This window comes from Protopterus annectens, chromosome 10.part0 (genome assembly GCF_019279795.1).
Source record: "Protopterus annectens isolate FY-2018-M chromosome 10.part0, PAN1.0, whole genome shotgun sequence".
Taxonomy (NCBI): domain Eukaryota; kingdom Metazoa; phylum Chordata; order Ceratodontiformes; family Protopteridae; genus Protopterus; species Protopterus annectens.
Genome location: NC_056744.1, coordinates 277,325,508 through 277,345,340, shown reverse-complemented (window position 1 = coordinate 277,345,340; position 19,833 = coordinate 277,325,508). Strand labels below are relative to the sequence as shown.

Below are 19,833 nucleotides of genomic sequence, written 5' to 3'. Positions count from 1 at the left end.
AACATTAACACCAAAACAAGAACAGGGAGGGTGGGTGAGGAACTAACTGTAGAGACACAGCCACAACTTCAGTTCAATTAATATTCAATGAGAAACACAAATAAATAAATTAAATGCAGTAATATATGAAAAAGAGCAGATAAAAGTGTACTTGAATTCACTTATACAACCAGTTGATTGCAGGTGGATCTTAGCCAGCCAAAGCTCAGATATTAAGCAGAAATAACCCACTATGTGCCACTTATATAAGGCATGACAGAATATCAATGAGGTGAAACTACCCCCCACTGCTATCAATGGCTACACAGAAGTTCTAACATGTACTCTGTAGAAACACAGCCACAACTTCAGTTCAGTTAATATTCAGTGAGAAACACAAATAAATAAATTAAATGCAGTTCTATATGAAAAAGATAGATAAAAGTGTACTTAAATTCACTTATACATGCAGTTGACTGCAGGTAGATCTTAGCTGGCCAAAGGTCAGATATTGAAAATGAATGAGCAGCTCATATGGTTAGTAAACAGTCACCAAAGAAACTGCATTTTAACATTGACTTTTAGACACATACTAACCACATAATTAATAAATATGAACAAGTCATTCAAGTGTTTTACCAAGTGAACTCTAGTTTTAGCAGAAACATCATCACAGCACATAAAAAGGGGAGTACATGAGTAAGTACTGTAGCTCCTGTGATGTTTTTATACTGGTCATTGAAAAAAAAAAAAATCAAAAATGATTGTGTGTGCATGTCTGTCTGTCCGGATGTGCATGTGTATGCGTTTCTCTATGCATGAATTGGTGTATTGTGGTTTATCATTGCAAATTTCCAAACCTTTATGAAATGCATGCAATTTAATAATAAAATTAAATGAAACTGCAAATTACCTCCAACACAAATGACTGTACTAGAATAACAGTGTTCTGAACTGATGACAGAAGAAACAAACAGCCTACTGCTGGTTCACAGTACCTTCTTTCTGTATTAGAGTTGAAAGGCCTACAAACTCAGGTCAGTACTTGGTTTTCAGTAGTAGTTTAATAGCTCTCCTCCTTAAACACCTCTGGATTCCTCTTGTGTAGAAAGATGCCTAGAACTCCTTAGGTATAATCTATGATGCCTCTTCTTAATGCAGCCCATTAACCAGAAATGTTCTGGGCAAACATTCTCCATCCACAAGAAGCCATCTTATAGGGTTTCCTAGATCTTCAGCCTTCTTTAAACACAATACATTATATATTGTTAATCAATTAGCTTACTAATACAGCATGAAGTTTTGCAACAAAAAGAGACATTCTGGATTATACCTGAGAAGACCTAGAACTATTCCTATCTTGCATTCAGGTTATATTTACCCAGTCTAGTTATACAATGTTTATAGGTTCATAGGTTCATAGATTAGTACTAAGCTAACTGCCCTTGCGAGCCATTTTAAGCCTAGCCAATTATCCCTTGTGAGACTCAAACCCTGCACCTTGTGTTTGCAAGGCAAACACCTTAACCATTAGGCAACCTCCCTCCCAACACTTTTTAACTAAACACTTAGAAAATGTATCAGATTTTATTCTTTAGAATATTCTTCTCATTCTAATGCTATTTATACATCATTCTGGTCAGATCCACTAGCATTTTATTACAATGTCCCTTCCCAACCCTGGAAGCCACCATTTCAGGATCAACAATTGGGCTTTGAGCCCTTGACAGGTGATTTGTACTATGTTGAACTAGGTCTATGTTTCACTGTGAATTTAACAAATCGTGGAAAGAATGCCCATCTACAAAGTTTTGTGCTCCAAACCTGTTTCCAATTTAACAATAATTGTGAGGTATGGTCTGTGACAGGTGTAAGTTCTTAGCCAAGAAGGTAGTGCTTTAATGAAGATCATGCTTGTTGAGTGCCAGGCCTTTCCTTTCAGTAGAATACTTATCTAATCTGATTTACTCAATGTTACACTCAAAAGTAGGGGATACTCTTCCTGCTCTAGGGCCGGAGATGATTGGGTGGTGCAGTGGTGCAGTGGGTAACATTTCTGCCTCACAACAAGAAGTTTTCCAGTTTGATTCTTGGCTGGGGTGTCTTCTGTGTGGAGTCTGCATGTCCTCCCTGCATTTGCATGAGTTTCCTCACACATTGCTAAAGACATGCATCTGAAGCATTTCTCCCCAGGTCTCTGGTGAAAATAGCCTCTGTCCTAGTCAGACTCTCCCAGTCAACAAATGTTAAATAAATATATAAACTATGAACCTAGGCCTACCTCTGATACATCACTATCAATTATAAAATGACTGTTGAAATACACAGATGCTAAGAGAGGCCCTGAAGACAGAATTGTCTCCAGCGTTTTGGAAGCTTCTGCCTCTAATGCCCACTTTGGCTTAAGGAGCATTTTCCTTTTTATTTTAAATATTGTTAGTTTACAAACTATTGAAAAAATATCAGGTAGATGGTTTTGACATTACCCAAAAAGTAAGCCACATGTATTTTTTTTCTTTCTGGTGTCTAACAAATCCCCATTAGCAATCACACAGACTATTACCTTTGTCATACTTAACTTGCTTTTGAAGACATTGACAGTTAATTCAGCTGGTCTGAGAAAGTCCAGTGCACTTGCACCTGAGTTAGATGGGAATCCCAGTCTTTTGCTTGTGTTATAAATCATCTAGTTAAACAACAGCATATATGACATATGATTTTGGGACTCTGTCTATGGGTGTCTGAAAGGCTACAGGGGCAGCAGCTAGCCAGGAAGAAAGGACATTATACTGCAATCATCACTCTCATGTCAAAAGATCTGCATTTTCTTTGTCTTCCACCATTAGACAGATATGCCAATGACCCTTTGTAAGGTCTACTGTGATCAAGAATCTTTCCTTTCTCAACCATGGTATGAGTTCTGCAACTCTGGCCATTGGGTAACTATTTCAAATTTAAAATACTATTTTGTTTCTGCGAATCATTACAGAACCTGATGGTTGTATCAGACTGTGTGACTAATACTGAGGGGCAGTTCCATTCATGTTCTGATTTTTTTTCTACCACCCCCATCTTAAGAACCTATTCCACTATCTCTTGTACAGCCTTTTCCTGTGACACCAGTACTGTGCAAGATTTTAAGTTAGCCTTTTTCTACAGAAGTTTAAATATGGTGTTGAACAAGAATTTTTCTGCCAGCTAGCACTAAAAATATTTTTCCATTTCTTATCAAAAACTGTCATATTTCTTATTTCTGAGCCTTAAACAATGTGTCATCTACCAGACTTACTAGTCTCTGCAATTAGATTAATTTCAGAGGTCTGTGCTTCTTTCCGTGGTTTCAGGTATGATACTATACTTGTTCTGGTTTTCTCTTACAGTCTGTTTAACCATGTAGTTAATGTTGTTTACATTTTCTACTATTTTAAATGGACCTCTACACTTAGTCAAAAATGTGTTTTCTGCAGAGGGGATGAAAATGATTCCTTAGTCTCCAGATTTCATACATTTCTATTATATACAGCTTGCTGTGCATCTGACCTCTGTCCATGTTTCCCTTTGCAAATGGCATGACTAGCTTTAACCTGTCTTGTAAATTTGCAAAGTGTCCTATGACTCTTTTAAATGGGATATTCTCTACTGACTAAATATCTCTAGTAATGTACTACAGTCCATGAGGAGATCTGCTAAAGAATTACAAACAAATTTAACTCTGGTAAGGTATATGGTATTCCTCTAATGGCAAACAGATAAGGTATTAACAGGCTCCAGTTTTTGCCACCTTACCAGTTACTTTTTTCAGAATAGAGGCAACCTCAGGTAGTGTAGAGGAATATACCTCAGGTAACCCAAGTCTGAATAGTGTCTCAGGTGCTTGATGAAGCTGCAGGAAAGATGGTTGCATCCAATATGTAGCAACAATTCCACCACAAAAAATTGCCAAGCTCAATAACTTAAAACTTAAAAAAAAATCACAATCACTGTGATGGAGGTGCCAGCTTTAAAATAACTTTATTTTAAACTGTTCATAAATACCTGTTAGCTAGAGTCTTTACTTACTTGAATTTTCTGTTTTATACCGTCGGTAATGGGTTTAGAACTCTTTTCTGTAATAGTGAAATATTTCTTATTGTTAGGATTATTTCTCCTCAATGATCTTCTGCTTAGAACTCCTAATTTTTGGGACTTTCTGTTTTAGATTGACAGAAAGTTTAGAATTCTACTGAAATTGTACATAGCTCAGCACCCTCAAATGCCATAGTTTTACTGCCAATCTTCCTCATGATTATGGCACATTTCCATCCCTGGGGTTAGTGTCTTCATTACAGACAGAAACTCCACCCTCACTCCCTCCCTCCTGGAGTGAGTGAGCCAGCAGATGACTCTTTTTCCACCCCACCCTCCCCAATTCCTTGAGTGTCCAAACAGCTAGTCGATCTTTGGTTTTCGGGGTTGTAGACTGGGGCTCCAGCACTCTTTGTCATAGAGCTACAGTAGGTTGTACATTTTCCATACTTCCTAACCTTATTTCAACATACTACAGTCTTTCAGTGAGTGATTCATTTTCCTCAGTTTTTGTCGTCAGTGGTTGCCCCTGGTTTGAAGAAGACTAATGCTGCAAAGAAGAATGTGTTTCCCAGACCTTTATATCCCATTTCTTTGCTGTATGTATAGTTAAGACGGTTGAGATTTTCTAGAATTTGTTATGAAACTGGGTACTTCCAATGGATTCTGGCAGAGTCTCTACATGTATGAGAATGCCATTTAAAGATTAGGATTGTTCCTCTCTTCATGAAGGTTTACTGGCGTACAAAACACTACTGATCAAGATTAAATATGGTTCATGCTTTTCTGTTCATTTTGGGAATTCTAGTCCCTTTCAGGAATGGTAATTATTTCCAACATTTCATTCAGCTATCTCGACAGGAGAAGGGAGTGGAATTCTTCCTCATGTATGGGTCATGTCTGAGCACGTTGTGTTGTTGAATCTGGATATTTCAGTAAGGTCACCCTTTTTTTTTAAATATTAATCCTTTCACACATTCCAGTAAGTTGAATCCTCTGGGTATTTAAGGGCCTTACACTGGATGAGATAAAAGATGCAAGCTGCTTTCAGGTCATCTAGTACAGACCAGTCCATGGCTGAAATCTGAGGTAGCCATTTTGGGAATGCAGGGTGGCTCAGTCTCTCTCTGGATGTCTAGTCAAAGACCTGTTTTAATACAGTATGATGACAAATTGCCCACCAGTAAGCTTTCTCATACACTGACTTAAATAGCACCACATAGAAGGTATCCTCTAAGTATCACTAGCCCTCCTTTAACACTGAAATGCAGTAAGGGCCAGTTGCTTGACATCTATTGGAAGCCATTGGTGGTCAAAAATCAGTGATACTTTATCCCTGGACCCAATAGGTCATGCCCCAACCAGAAGATCAAATATACTAGATCAAGTACTAACCAACATGGGACAGCATTGAACCCCACTCTATGTCACATCCTCACTGGTGAGGACAGATTACAAAGCTGTCGCTTTCAACATAAAAATCAACTCAGAAAACCCAACTATACATGTAACAGTTAGGAACTATTCCAAAGCAAACTACATCCTATTAAATGACAATTTGTCAAAATTAAAAAGTGCCCCTAACCTAGACACCTTTGCAGAATTATTTGCAGAAATCCTGTGCAAACATGTAAATGGCGGCATAGAAGCTAGCATACCTACTATAAGTATGCCAAAACAAATGCCAAAAACAAACCCTACTGATGGAATCCACTCCTCAACAGGGTATATAACAAAAATGTCATTACCAAAATCATAATGTACAACTACCTTAAAGATTCTCTGATTAAACTAAACAAGAAACTAAGAGGTTTAATTAAGTCTATGAAGGCCAGCTATGATGTCAGTATAGCCTGCCAGGCAAACGACAATCACAAAGTCTTCTTCAGCTATGTCAGGAATCTTAAAGGTAACACACAGCTGATTGCTGAACTGGTGAATAACAACGCCACCTTCACTGATCAGGGAGACATAAAGAATGAGCTGTAACTTCACCCCTCACTCTGCCCAGCTACCATCTGTGAAATCTATATTACTCCCCCCAATTATTGAAAGGGGTCATGTTCTGGTCGGGCTAGCTAAGGCCAAAAACACTGTCGCAGTGGGCCCCAACAATATCCATGGCTATTTCCTGAATAGTTTAAAACATGACCTATCAAGAACACTTGAGGCACATTTTCAACAACACCTTAAACAGGTGACATATCAAGTGAATAGAGGAAAGCAATTGTCACTCCTCTTCATAAGGGCAGACCATCAACCAACCCTAGGAACTATAGACCCATCAGTCTGACAAGTCTAATATGCAAAGCCATGAAAACAATTATCATGGAAATGATCATCAAGGACAGTGGTGACTTACAGGCACTGGACTCATCACAGCTTGTCTTTGTTAAGAAGGTCGTGCATCTACTTCTCAGAAGTCAAGGCTTATGTCAAAGGCCTTTGGTTAACCATGTTCGCGGATGACTGTAAATTAGGAGCTATCATAGATTTCCCCATGACACCAACACCTTATGTGGGTTTAACACATACAAATGACTGGTAGCACAGCCAATGCTTAAAACTCTATGCCAAGAAATGCATAATAATTCCTTTTGGAAAATTGTCCACCCAGCATAGTTACTCCATCAATAAAACAATAGTAAGAGTTGACACAGCAGTTAAGGATCTGGGAACATATGCAGAAAATAATCTGGCCATTATACAGCAAAGATGGTAATAAATCTTATCATGTCACTCAGTTGTGTATCATTCATGTCCTAGGAAGTTAAACTACTACTCTACTCAGCCCTTATCAGACCCATCATTAAGTACTATGCCCTTTTGGTATGCATCTAACCAGATACTTGCAACAGTTGGAATGCCCACAAAGGTTCCTCAACAGGAGGATCCAGGTCATGAATTCTCTGTCCTGCATGGATCACCTAAAGGCCCTATCTCTATATACTCAGTATCATACAGACTGCTGAAAGGCAATTTATCCCTGGCTTATAAGATGTTCTCAAATCCAGCCTTGCTAGATCTTTTGCACATTTAAAAAAACAACTACACTAGAAACACCAGAACCAAGGATATGAACTTCACTTGTGACATCACAACTCACCAAGCATGAGCTACATATATATTAAGAACTAGTTCTCCTTCCAAACTAATATTGTTGGATTTTCATATCTTGATTCTGCAATTTTAAGGCTACCAGACAGGCAAAATAGAAATGACTGAAAGAAAGCATTAGTGCTACCTTGTCTAGTTAAATAATGGAGCACTACTTGGGGTAGCAGTTCTAGGCTTCATTGTAAGCTGCTACCACAGCACACTTTTGCCTCCAGCATCATGCATTCTCAAATTAATGTTTTAGTTTTCAACAGCTTTACAACATGGGTAGATTTGCTTTATGGCTTTGTTACCTGAGCACCAATAGCATAAGCCTAGGGAACAACAGCTCAGCCATAGGGCCTTGCTGTATATACTCTCTGATACAGCCTAAGCCTTGTTAATTTGAAATCCCCAGAAATCAAACCATCTTAGATTGCAGTGCCTCTTCAAAAAATTACATTAATTGATCTCAATAAAGCAAATTATATTTAGTTATTACTGTAAATATCCGTAGTAGTCAGAAACCATTAGTAAAATATTGATTAAAATTAAAATCCTGCCATTTGAAATGTTTCGAATCTCTCTTTTTATTTACACAGGCCAGTCTATTTTTTTTTTTTTTTTTACATTACCAGACCGATGATTTGGCAAAAGGTAGATAAAAGTTAAAATAATTGATTTTAGAAGGCAACAGGGCAAGACTCAATTGGGACAAATTAATGTTAACATTAAACAAACTGCAGGCAAGCACCAAAAGGCAAGACAAGAACAAAGGTATGATATTTTCACAATTTATTAAAATAAAACAGTTAAGCACTTTCATCTATTACATAGAAAACTTCACCAGAATTACCTAAAGAGCATAATCATGTGTATTTAAAACAATCCATACAACTCGTGTGGCTCTTAATTAACAGTAGTTTGTGATTGGGGTAGGAGAGTCACATGAGTTGCATGGATTGTTTTAAATGCACATGATTATGTTGTTTAGGAAGTTCTGATGACATCTTCAGTGTAAGAGATGAAAGCACTCAAATATTTTATTTTTATAAATTGTGAAAATATTATGCCTTCCTTCTTGCTTTATGGTGCTTGCCCACTGTTCATTTTATATTATTAGTTCCTTGGTTACTGTGTGCTGGATCAATTTGTATTACAAAAAATAATGTTACATTCATACCAGGATGGCATCTCTTTACCAAACTAGAAAGGATACAAAGCCCACCCAACTCAGATTGATTTCTCTGCTCTAGTTATCAAACTATTGACCTAAATGGAAAGACCTTACATTCCACTGAAAGTATGGGTATTAAGCAATTAGGCTTCTTCCGACAGTATCATGAACCAAATAGTCAATATCAGGTAGAATTATATGCATGCTCTGTATATGAGAAATATCTCACTAAGCAATTATACAAAACTTGGACAGTAGAGATCCTTCCAATATGTTTTCTTCTAGGAAGGCACCATCTAGAACATTCCATAATGCTAGCCTCTTTTGTAGGTAAAAAAACAGTATAATCTCAATTTTGACAACAAATCAAGAGAAACAATAGCCTAATAGAGTGACAGTAATCTAGAACTACCTTTCTTCTGAGGACTGGGGACAAACTGTTATATCTGGACCTGCTGGAAGAAAGTAATAGGAATCAGAATTTATCCAACTAAGATATTCCCAAGCCAGAATTGGTTCAGTCTTTAATTCAAGCAAGGACTGAAAAAAAGGAGGCCAGTAAAAAGTAGTGATAAGTAGGCCTTACTAATATATGACTGGGAATTTGGACAATATCAGTATAAAGACATAGTGGGTTAGGAGGAACTGTCAGGAATGACCATTCAGAATGAGTGTTAAAAGAAAATATGCTTGATGCCCAGATATGATTCCACATTCTGGAAATGTTGCATATGTGAGTGGAAATGCCTGCTCTGTTATTCTTATACCACTTTTAAGTTAAACATGTTTAGTCAGAAAGTCTCCACGAAATGCTGGAGATGTACGTTTGAGGGCACTTGTGATTGTGTCCACATTTTCTTGTGAATGTAAGCACCTATATAACTTTAAGGAAGGACTGTAGGAGTTTTTGTGTATAATAGGATACCCAGGCTTAATACTAATCAGGGAATATTTTTATTGGAATGGACCAGAGGACTAAGCTTGGATAGTATAAAAAAAATAATCAGTTTAGTAATAGTGGTTCTGAAGAAATGTATAGCTTGAAAATGGAAATCAGAAGCAGCCACCCCCCCCCCCAGATGTGATGTTTTTAAACAAGAGAAATAAAGCAGTATGAGATGAGATCTTTCATTGGACTGAAAGGAAACCAAATAGATAGGGACTGGAGCCCTTGGGAAATGTTTGATCTATAATGATCTTGAATTTGCATTATGAAATACCCAGTAATTTGATTTATTGCCACTTTTATGAATATGGGGCATCAGTTTGTTAACTCTGGTACTAGGCTGTTATAATTTGCATTAATGAATCATGTTATCTTGGCATTTTTTTGCATATCTAATTCAGAAAGCCAACAGACCCATTATTGGTGTATTAAGGATAAATACACCTCCAGAAAGGTTAAACAGTATGATGCACTAGAGATACTTCAAGTGCAATTAACTGTTGGTAGGACACCTATTCAAGCAGTTGCCAGCTACATATCCCCCTCCTTGAATCAGGATGCCCAGTTTTCCTATTTGGATCAATTTGAGTTTATCAAGATACATCCTAACATCCTAGTTTTGGGCGACTTTAACTAACCTAGAATTGACTGGGTGAATTACTTGTACTCAAACTCACCTGCCCAAAGGTTCCACAGCTTTGTCAGCTACAATGCCCTGAACCAGCTGGTTGACACCCCCACCAGGAGCACCAACATCTTGGACCTGGTGCTTGCAAATATGGGAGACCACTGTAGTTCCCCCACTGTGAGTTCATCCCTGCTGAGATCTGACCTCAAATCATTCTCATTTGAGGTAACTCAAGCAGCAACTAGACTAAAAAACCTCTTACAGGATGGTAAAAATAGCTTAATTGCACCTCTCCCCTCAGACAGAACTGATAACTATGCCAAGCTCTACACCAATGCCCTATGCTACCACCCGTATAACTGCATTGATTCAACAGTACCTGTTAGGATCAAAAAAAGCTCTTCAAGGAAAAGCAAACTTGTCTGGTGGATACCCACCATGAACAGACTTTAAAATAAAAGGAAGAAACTGCTGTCCTAGAGTAAGAAGCAGTAGGCTCTAAACTGGAAACACTCCTTCCTCACCTTAAACAAGCACATTTTCTTGTGAATCCTCCAAGGCAAATTATGAATCCAAGTTAGCTTCCTCAAACAAGGACAACCATAAGAAGTTTTGCAGTTACATCCATAACCTAAACGGCAAGGCTCAGATTTGCTCTAAACTGGTAATTAATGGTGACACATGCACTGAGCCAGTGGACATAGCTAACCTACTAGCCAACAGGTTCAGCGAAAACTTCACTTCCCCTTCCCCACCACATGTACTTCATGAGATCGGTACCACCTGTCCCCTACCTTGTATCTCTAAAGAGCAGGTTGTAAATGCCCTCTCTAAGGCCAAAAACACAGCATCAATGGGACCTGATAACATCCCAAGCTGCATCCTACAGGGGTTCAAACAAGAATTAGCATCACCACCGACTACTCTTTTCAATCACAGTCTAAAAACCAGCTTGATCCCATCTGAATAGAAAACAGCCACCATTATCCCCCTGTACAAAGGTGGTGCTTCTACCGAACCCAGGAACTACAGAGCTATTAGCCTGACTAGCCTTATCTGCAAGGCCATGGAGCAAACCCTCATGGACCTTATCAACAAAGATATAGGTAATCTGGAAACACTAGATCCTGTCCCGTTTGGATTTGTCAGGGGGAGATCATGCTTGTTAAACCTGGTGGACCTCGTTGGATCAATCACAAGGGCCCTGGATGAAGAGAAATCTGTGCATACAGCCTACCTAAACTTGGCTAAGGCATTTGACACCATCCCTCACTCAGGCATCATTGACAAACCCTCCCAGTTAGACATTAGCCATTATATTGTAAGATGGGTTGTGAACTGGCTCTCTGATAAAACCCATACAGTCAAAATAGGGGAATCCACCTTCAACAGCAGACCCATTACCAGTGGTGTTCCACAGGGATTGGTCCTGGGAACTCTACTGTTTGGAATCTATTTCTCTAAAGTACAAACTAAAACCATGGGACTGTGGCTGACAAAGTTTGCTGATGACTGCAAACTGGGTGCAGTCATAGAATCTCCAAATGATGTCAACATCCTTCAAGAAGGTCTTACGTAAACAAATGATAGGTGCCAAAGTCATGGCCTCAAGCTCAATGCAAAAACAAATGTATTATCATCTCTTTTGGCAAGAGAGATATTCCTGCAAATTACCACATCAATGGCAATACCCTAAGTATGCACTCAGTGGTGAGAGATCTGGACACTCAGGATGACAGCAACCTTGTCTTTGATCACCATGTCTCCACAGTGGTAAGAAGGGTATTCTATATGGCTCAACTCATAAGTAACGGCATTACCTCAAGAAAAAGTGAAGTTATCACCTCCCTGTACTCTACACTTATTAGACCAATAATTGAGTGCAACGCCCCTTTTGGCATGCACCTTTCAAAGCACCTGCAGCAATGGAGAGACCACAGTGGTTCCTCACAAAGAAAATTCAAGGTTTTCAGCAGCTATCCTATGTGGATTAGGTTCATAGGTAAGTACTAGGCTATTGGCCCAAGGGCCTATGAAAGCCTAGCCAACAAGGTTCCCTGGCTTATGCCACCCAGGAAAGTTATTTTCCTGTGCCACTGTCGAGCAGAGACATAGAAATGATCCCTGGGGTGTATTTCCTATTTCCCATCCACTCATCAAGAATTTTCTTGACGAGTGCTAATGAAGAACTTTGCTTGACATAGATGGGTAGCCTGTTCCAGAGTATGGGAAGTCTCTGGGACAGGAATCTATCCCTCCAGCATGTCTTGTTTATTGTGGTGACATGGTTTAGGTCCCTAGAGCATGTAGCTTGGAGGGATTGGGATTTCTTTAGGTGTAGCATGTCCAACAGCTCTGGGTTTGACATAGCTTTATATATTAGGCAGAGATCACCGTGGAGTAGGTGATATGCTACAGAGTAAAGCTGGAGTTTTTTGAGGTGGTCAGTGTAGGGCATTTGTAGGGCATTTGTTTGAGGCCAGTAGTCCTCTTTGTGAGGTACTTCTGTGGCTTTTCCAGCTGCTGAAGTTGTCTTGTGAGGTACATTCCAAAAGGGGCATTGTATTCTATAATAGGTCTAATGAGTGTCGAGTAGAGGGGAACAATGACCTCTTTTTTCCTGGATGAGAACCCTTTTATGATGAGGTGTGCCATGTAGAAGGACTTCCTGACTACTGTTGCGATGTGATTATCAAAGGAGAGACTACTGTCCCCCTAGGTCCCAAGGTCTCTTATCACACATTCGGTGTTAAGTATATTGCTGCCAATGTTGTAGTTCATGGGTACAGAGTTTTTACCAAAGGGGATGACACTACACTTTTTGGCATTGAGCTTGGGGCCATGGCTCTGACACCAGACATCTGTCTCAGCGAGGCCCTTCTGTTGGATGTCCACATCATTTGGGGACTTGGCTATGGCTCCTAGTTTGCAGTCATCTGCAAACTTTGTTAGCAAGAGGCCTTCTGTGTTAGCCTGTACTTCAGAGAAGTAGATACCAAACAGGAGAGGTCCCAGGACGGAACCCTGTGGTACTCCACTTGTCACTGCTTTGAGGTCAGATTTGGAGTCTGCAACTTTTACAGTGTGGGTTCTGTCAGTGAGCCAGCTGGCAACCCATCTTGTGACATAGGGATTTATACCTAGTTTAGTGAGTTTAGCTATAATTCCAGAATGAAGGATGGTGTTGAAAACCTTGGAGAGGTCAAGATAGGCTGTGTGAACCACCTTACAATCATCTATGGCTTTGGTGACTGCCTCAAAGAAGTCAATCAGGTTCAGGAGGCATGATCTGCCTTACACAAACCCGAACTGGGTGGGATCCAGAGTTTGGAGGTTACCAATGTCTTTGTTTATGAGTTCCATGATGATACGTCCCATGGCCTTGCAAACCAGGCTCATCAGGCTAATAGGTCGATAGTTCCCAGGATCAGTGGTGGCTCCCCCTTTGTGGAGTGGAATAACTGTTGCTGTGTGCCATTCAATGGGCACAAAGCCTGATGCAAGGCTATTATTGAACATGGTGTTTAAGTGGGGAGCCAGTTTGTTCTAAGGTTCATGTAAAATGCAGCCTAGGATGTTGTCCGGTCCCATGGATGCTTTTTTTGGCTTTAGAGTGTGCAGCCTTTACCTGCATAGTTGTGATTACATGGACTCTTCATTCTTCCTGTATTGATATGGGCCCTTTAGGGTGGGGAGGGGGATAAAGTTAGCACTGAACCTATCTGCCATGATGTTGGCAATATCAGTTGGTGCTGTAATTTTCTTGCCTTTGTGCTGTAACTCAGAGCAGATTTGGGTGTTGCCATCGAGATTCTTGACATAGCTATAGAATGCTTTGTGGTTGTCCTTAGAATTAGTGGCAATTTTGTTTTCATAGCTAGCTTTGGAGGATCTTATAAGGGATCTCAGCTTCTTACTGAGGCTGACCAGGGAGCTCCTCCACTCATGGGATTTTACTCTCTTTTGCAACAGTTTCTTCCTTCTGTTGTGCAGTTTGTTTATGGCAGAGGACCACAAGATTGGCTTCCTTTTTTTGGAGGATTGCATCTTGGTTCTGTTTGGGATAGCATGATCCATGCACTCGTGTAAGTGCTTATAGAGTGCATTTGTGTAGGATTCAGCAGTTGTAGCTGTATTGTCCATCTGCATGTGTGTCATGATGTTCACCACTTCTGTCTTAAGAAGCATGAAGATGGCTCTGGAGAAATTTTTTACCATGGTTTCCTTAATGGGGGGTGGGGTCAGTATGTGGATATCAAGGGTGATTAGCTTATGGTCAGATTGTACCAACAAGGAGTTGACTTCAGGTGTGGAACACCAGTCACTCATGTTGGTAATGACTAGGTCTAGGATATTGTTGCCCCTGGTGGGGGTGTGGATAAGTTGATCCAGGGCATTGGAGTTTATGAATTCCAGAAAGCATTGAGCTAAAGAGTTGGTACAGTTAATTTCCACTCTGAAATCACTGTCACTTTATTCTGTTTCATACATACTACTCATAGGCAATCTCTACCTTGCATATAAGGTGATCTCTGAACCTGCTTTATTGGAAATGCTACACATCCACAATTCAAATGGCACCTTTGGAATAGACTCCCACTTCCCATCAAACAGAGCACCTCATTGGCCTTCTTCAAGAACAGTCTGGATGATTGGTTGGGTAACCATAAAGTCATCCCGGGGGTTCCACCTATGTCCCTCCTGGACAGGGGCAATAGGTGCTGATTTTGGTAACAAGGTTAAAATTTTGGAGAGGCTTGTAAGGGCCATTGGGCCATTAGCCTAGTAACTTCCAATGATCCTGTTATCCTATGATCCATGCATGTGGATTACATTCCAGATGTGATGGCTATATTATGCTGGTTAGTAAAGTTATATAATGGAGAAAAATGTCTATTTTTTTGAAGTCCTGACTGTCCAGGTCCACAGTTACAATCTGATGGCAATACAATAGTCCATCCAAGTATATACATGTCATTTAGCCATACTGGAGACTTGTCTTAACTTTTCTAAGGATTGTATTTTGATTCATGATCATTTGTTCTCAGGGGTGTGTTTTGTCCCTGTCATGCTTATGAAAAGCTAGGGTATATTCCTTCTGATCTATGTCCATGATAGGTCAATCTCTTGTCAGGTTATTTTTATCCATACTAGATGTGCTGGGTGCTTTTGTCCAAAATGCTTTTAGTTTGATGTGACACACTGTAGTATATCAGACATCTGTGCTTATAAATATCATCAGCAGGGGACTGAATACTTTCTTGGGTGCCTTGAAGGGACTATGATGTTCCTCTAAATAGTAAAATCCAATTGCTTTCCAATTTAGTGCACATAAAAGGAGCACTAGTCCAAGTTGCACTTGATGGAAATCATAGTAACGCATGTTTTAATAGTTTTCTCTGTCCCTCTCTCTTAATTCAGCTTTCAGCCACAGCAGCAGGAATTTCTGAAATTAGTACATGCCCCTTCTAATAATCCAGTGTAGTTATAACTTTATGCTGTCCTTTGTATTGAAGTTATTTACATTTTACTTGATAATCACACCCCTGATGACTTAATTGCCAGTTGAAAATTTCAGACATATGCCATAGACAAAAACATTGTGCAATTAAGGTAACTGTTATCATTCTTGAAATGTTTCCTGCCTTAAAACCTACCACAAAGTTACTTTCCTGAACTTTAATATATGCATTGCCATTTTACTATCCTAACCAGTAATATGCTTTGTTATCAACCTTTGTATAATACCATGTTCCTGTCTCTGTCTCATACAGACAGGACTTTCAAAAATATCAAGTCCAACTGCATTTCTGATCTAACAAAGGCTCATTTTATTTCATGTCCATACTCCTGTTAATAGGATAAGGTTGCATGCTATGACATAACATCAGTTTGATTTCTGCAGCAGTAAAAATGTTTGACTGTCATTTTCCTTGTGTTATGATATTCAGTGGTGTAGAGATACTTTACTCGGAAAGTTACATCTGCACTTTCCTAGTATAGCATATTATTTGTTAATTATGTTGTTTATTGAGTTATTATTAAGCACCTGTGCCTGTGTGGATGCATTGCACAAACTATTTAAACAGTTACAGAATTGTTTGCCATTTGTTCAATAAGCTTTCATTAATTTACTCTAGCAGTTAACTATAGCATGTATCTCTGCACACAGAAAGAAAAAGGAGTATATACTTTGTCAGTAGAAAGCCTACAAAGCAGATCAAATAGGAACAGAGATAGGAACAGAGTATCCAACCATTTTAAGAAAAAAATTCAGTTCAGCCAAGGTGAATATTAGTGTGCAAATTGTTTTATTTTGTATTTCTTTTATGGGATTTGAGTATAACAAACCATGGCATTGCTACAGTTTAAAAGATAATAATAGTGCTTTTTTAACAATTATAGTTATAGGAAGAAGACCAGAACCCTTACTGAAAGGTAAAGCAGTACACCTCACACTACAACTGAAGGTCTAATAACAGATGAATAATCAAAACTGCAGAAGTGGCTGAGAGGTATGGATATGTTGAGTTCTGGCTAATATCACTCTAATGCTTTATAATTTCCAAGATAACATTAAATACTCTACACAAACGTAGCTGGTTAATGTGTACTACAGGAAAACAGTTAAAATTATTTTTTACTCAAACATTTTATTAAAGTTTATAAGATGTAATACAGATTTACTGTTAAATTACATTTTCATTTTCCTTTTGACATATATGTAGAAAAAAATCAAAGCAGAGACACAGCCTTAATTATATGCACTATCTACATCATGCCTGAAGTAAGACGATATATTCAAGTATTGATCATTTACAGCAAAGATATTGCATTTAGTAAAATTATTAAATAATGTGTTGTTTATCCATTGTATGGCAATTATGAATTTAAAAGTGGCATTTATTGATTAGATGTCAATAACAGATAACACTTTAGAAAATAGATTTTAGATGAGGATCCTTGCAGATATTCTAGCTCTTTATGTTGATCTCTTATGAGGTTATATCTTGAAGAGATGACAGAAAATAATTGAATTCTGGTGGTAAACATTTTTTCCTTTTTTTTTTTATAGGTCCATATGTGTTTACTAGGCAAACAACCACAAGAGCCTTTTTCAGCTTAGCCATGCATCCCAAATCTCTGACAAGTTCTGATACCCTTGAAAGTGTAAGCACGGGCCTGGAAGATGAACCATTTACAGGTTACCTGTTTGCTTTAGAGACATAGGTGCCAAACTAGGGATGAATTTCTGGATTCCCACCCAATTCTCCAAGTTGCACTTGAATTGGGTTAGGGCGAAACTCTGCTTCACATGGATGGGGAGCCTGTTCCATAGACAGGGTTGTCTCTGGGATACATATCTATCTCTCCAGCAGGTCCTGTTTATATCACAGACAAGGTTTAAGCCTTTGGAATGAGTAATTCTGGTACTCTCTGCTTTGTGAATATGCAGGAGGTCCATCAGAGTGTGGTCTGACAATGCCTTGTGTGCCAGGCATAGATCTCCCATCAAAAGCCTGTAGGAGACAGAATACAGGGATATGGCCTTGAGGTGCTCTGCATAGGACATATTATTTACACCCTGTATTCTTTTAGTGAGGAACCTCTGTGGACATTCCAGTTGTTGGATATGCCTTGTTAGGTACATAGCAAAGGGTGCATTGTACTCAATGATAGGTCTGATGAATGCAGAATACAGTGGAACATTGACTTCCTTGGACTTAGATGCCATACCTTTGTTTATAAGTTGTGCAACATAGAATGATTTCCTCACCACTGTAGACACGTGATGATCAAAGGCTAGATTACTAGCTATGTGTGTCCCTAAGTCCCTGAATACTAGGTCGACTCTAAGGGGTGTGTTGTCAATATGATAGCTACCAGGAATGGATGACTTCCCAAAGGACGCTAGTATGCATTTCGTGGCATTTAGTTTTAGTTCATGGCTCTGACACCAGTCATCTGTCTATGTCAGCCCCTCCTGGAGAACATTTGTGTATGTGTGAGATTCAATGACAGTACCTAATTTGCAATCATCTGCAAATTTAGTCAGCCAGAGACCACTGACATTGGCCTTGACTTCTGAGAAGTAAATGCCAAAAAGAAGCAGTCCAAGGACTGATCCCTGAGGGACTCCACTTGTGACTGGCCTCTTTGTAGAGGTGGACTCTCCAATTCTAACTTCCTGGGTCCTGTCTTTGAGCCAGTTGGCTATCCACAAGGTGACATACGGGTTTGCATCTAAACTCTTGAGTTTGTCAACAATGGCTGAGTGGGGTATTGTGTCAAATGACTTGGCCAGGTCAAGGTAGGCAGTATAAATGATTTTGCCCTCATCTGTTGCTTTGGTGACCTTCTCAAAGAAGTCCACCAGGTTGAGTAGGCATGCTCTGCCCTTGATGAAACCAAACTGGGTTGGGTCCAGTATCTGGAGGTTTACTATATTTCTATTGATCATCTCTGTGACAATTTTTTCCATGACTTTACATATAAGACTAGTGAGACTTATGGAGCTGTAGTTTCCAGGGTCTGTAGACAGCCGACCTTTGTGCATGGGGATGACCATTGCCTTTCTCCATTCATGAGGCATGAAGGCTATTTGGAGGCTAAAGTTAAATAATAATTCCAGAGGCCCTGATATGTCATGTTTCATGCTATTTAGAAGGCATCCTAAGATATTGTCCTGGCCCATTGATGTGGTGTTCTTGTTCTTAGAGAGAACATTAGGGAGAGCATTTTTCTTGCTACTGCTAAAATTGTCCACATTATATAAGGAATCTCTTTATTTATTTTACATTTCATTGGCATGCTAATTAATGCTAAGTTTCTTGATAAAAAGAAGTTATTTAACCATATGTTTTTTTTTTAAAGTTTGCAATTTTATTCTAATATGCAGGTACAGAAGAAGAATCATAAAACATGTGTCCTGTTTATCTTATTAGGTTATGCACATTTCATATTCTCAACAGAGAGGAATCCCGAAACTACATCAACTTTTCACTGAGATAGTATGTAATAAACTTAAAATGGGAAATATGGTTCAATGATTTTATCTTTGGTAAATTTTGCAAGTGGTTAGGTGTTAAAAAGGCACTAAGTAAATATTTCCATGTAAAAAATATTTATTTTTTTTATTTAACATTTGTTTACTGAGAAGGTCCAACATGGAACAAAGCCAAATTTCAGTGGAGGCCCAGGGAGAAATGCTCCAGATGCATGTCTTTATGATGTGGCAGGAAACTAGAGCACCCAGAGGAAACCCACACAAATGCAGGGAGTACATGCAGACAATGTACAGAAGGCACCCCAGCCAAGAATAGAACCAGAAAACCTCTTGCTTTGAGGCAACCACAATACCGCTGCTCCATCGCTTACTGCAGTAAGATAGCCAAGAAGTGTTACTTACAGACTTCAATAGTTTGTTTTCTTTAGATATAATAATATTGCAATTCAATGTAATATGGTCCCAAAATTTATCATTACATTAATATTATATGTTTTTAGAATTTTACATAGTTTTGAAAGCATAATTGTTAATCAAATTAACATACTTGGATATCGAGAGTGAATAAATATTAAATTGAAAGCAATTACACAAATAGAAACAGAAAATATTTATACTGGTATTCAAGTTCCATTTTGTTGGGGATAATAGTCAAAAGATAGTGTTTTCCAATCTGAGTTATAATTAAGAGCTGATCAGTTCATTACAGTTTTAAACACTGAAGTTTTAACATAAATTTCTGTATCTGGGAAAATTATACTTCCGAAATTCCAAGGTCTAACATGATGTTTGAAAGCAATGCTAGGTTTCCTTGGATATCAAAAATAGTGGAATAACAATTTATTGATTTTTTATGCGAATGCTGTTTGGATGAAGGACTAAAGCATTTATTATTTATACAATTTTGAGGAATAAAATATTTTTAATTAACTGTA

The 19,833-nt window shown here is 38.7% G+C and overlaps 1 protein-coding gene across 4 annotated transcripts in view; it reads left to right on the top strand.

Moving 5' to 3' along the window:
* The window catches only part of LOC122813046 (inward rectifier potassium channel 16-like), a 1,081,538-nt gene that overhangs the window by 483,370 nt on the left and 578,335 nt on the right, over window positions 1-19,833 (top strand). For 2 of the 4 annotated variants that reach the window (XM_044085154.1, XM_044085155.1), the window contains one exon: window positions 16,297-16,406. The exons of 1 other annotated variant lie outside the window; for it this stretch is intronic. The gene's annotated coding sequence lies outside the window, so the exon portion shown is untranslated. Of the gene's footprint in view, window positions 1-16,095; window positions 16,179-16,296; window positions 16,407-19,833 lie in introns of those variants that run through there. One more of the 4 variants, XM_044085158.1, reaches the window with a different exon arrangement.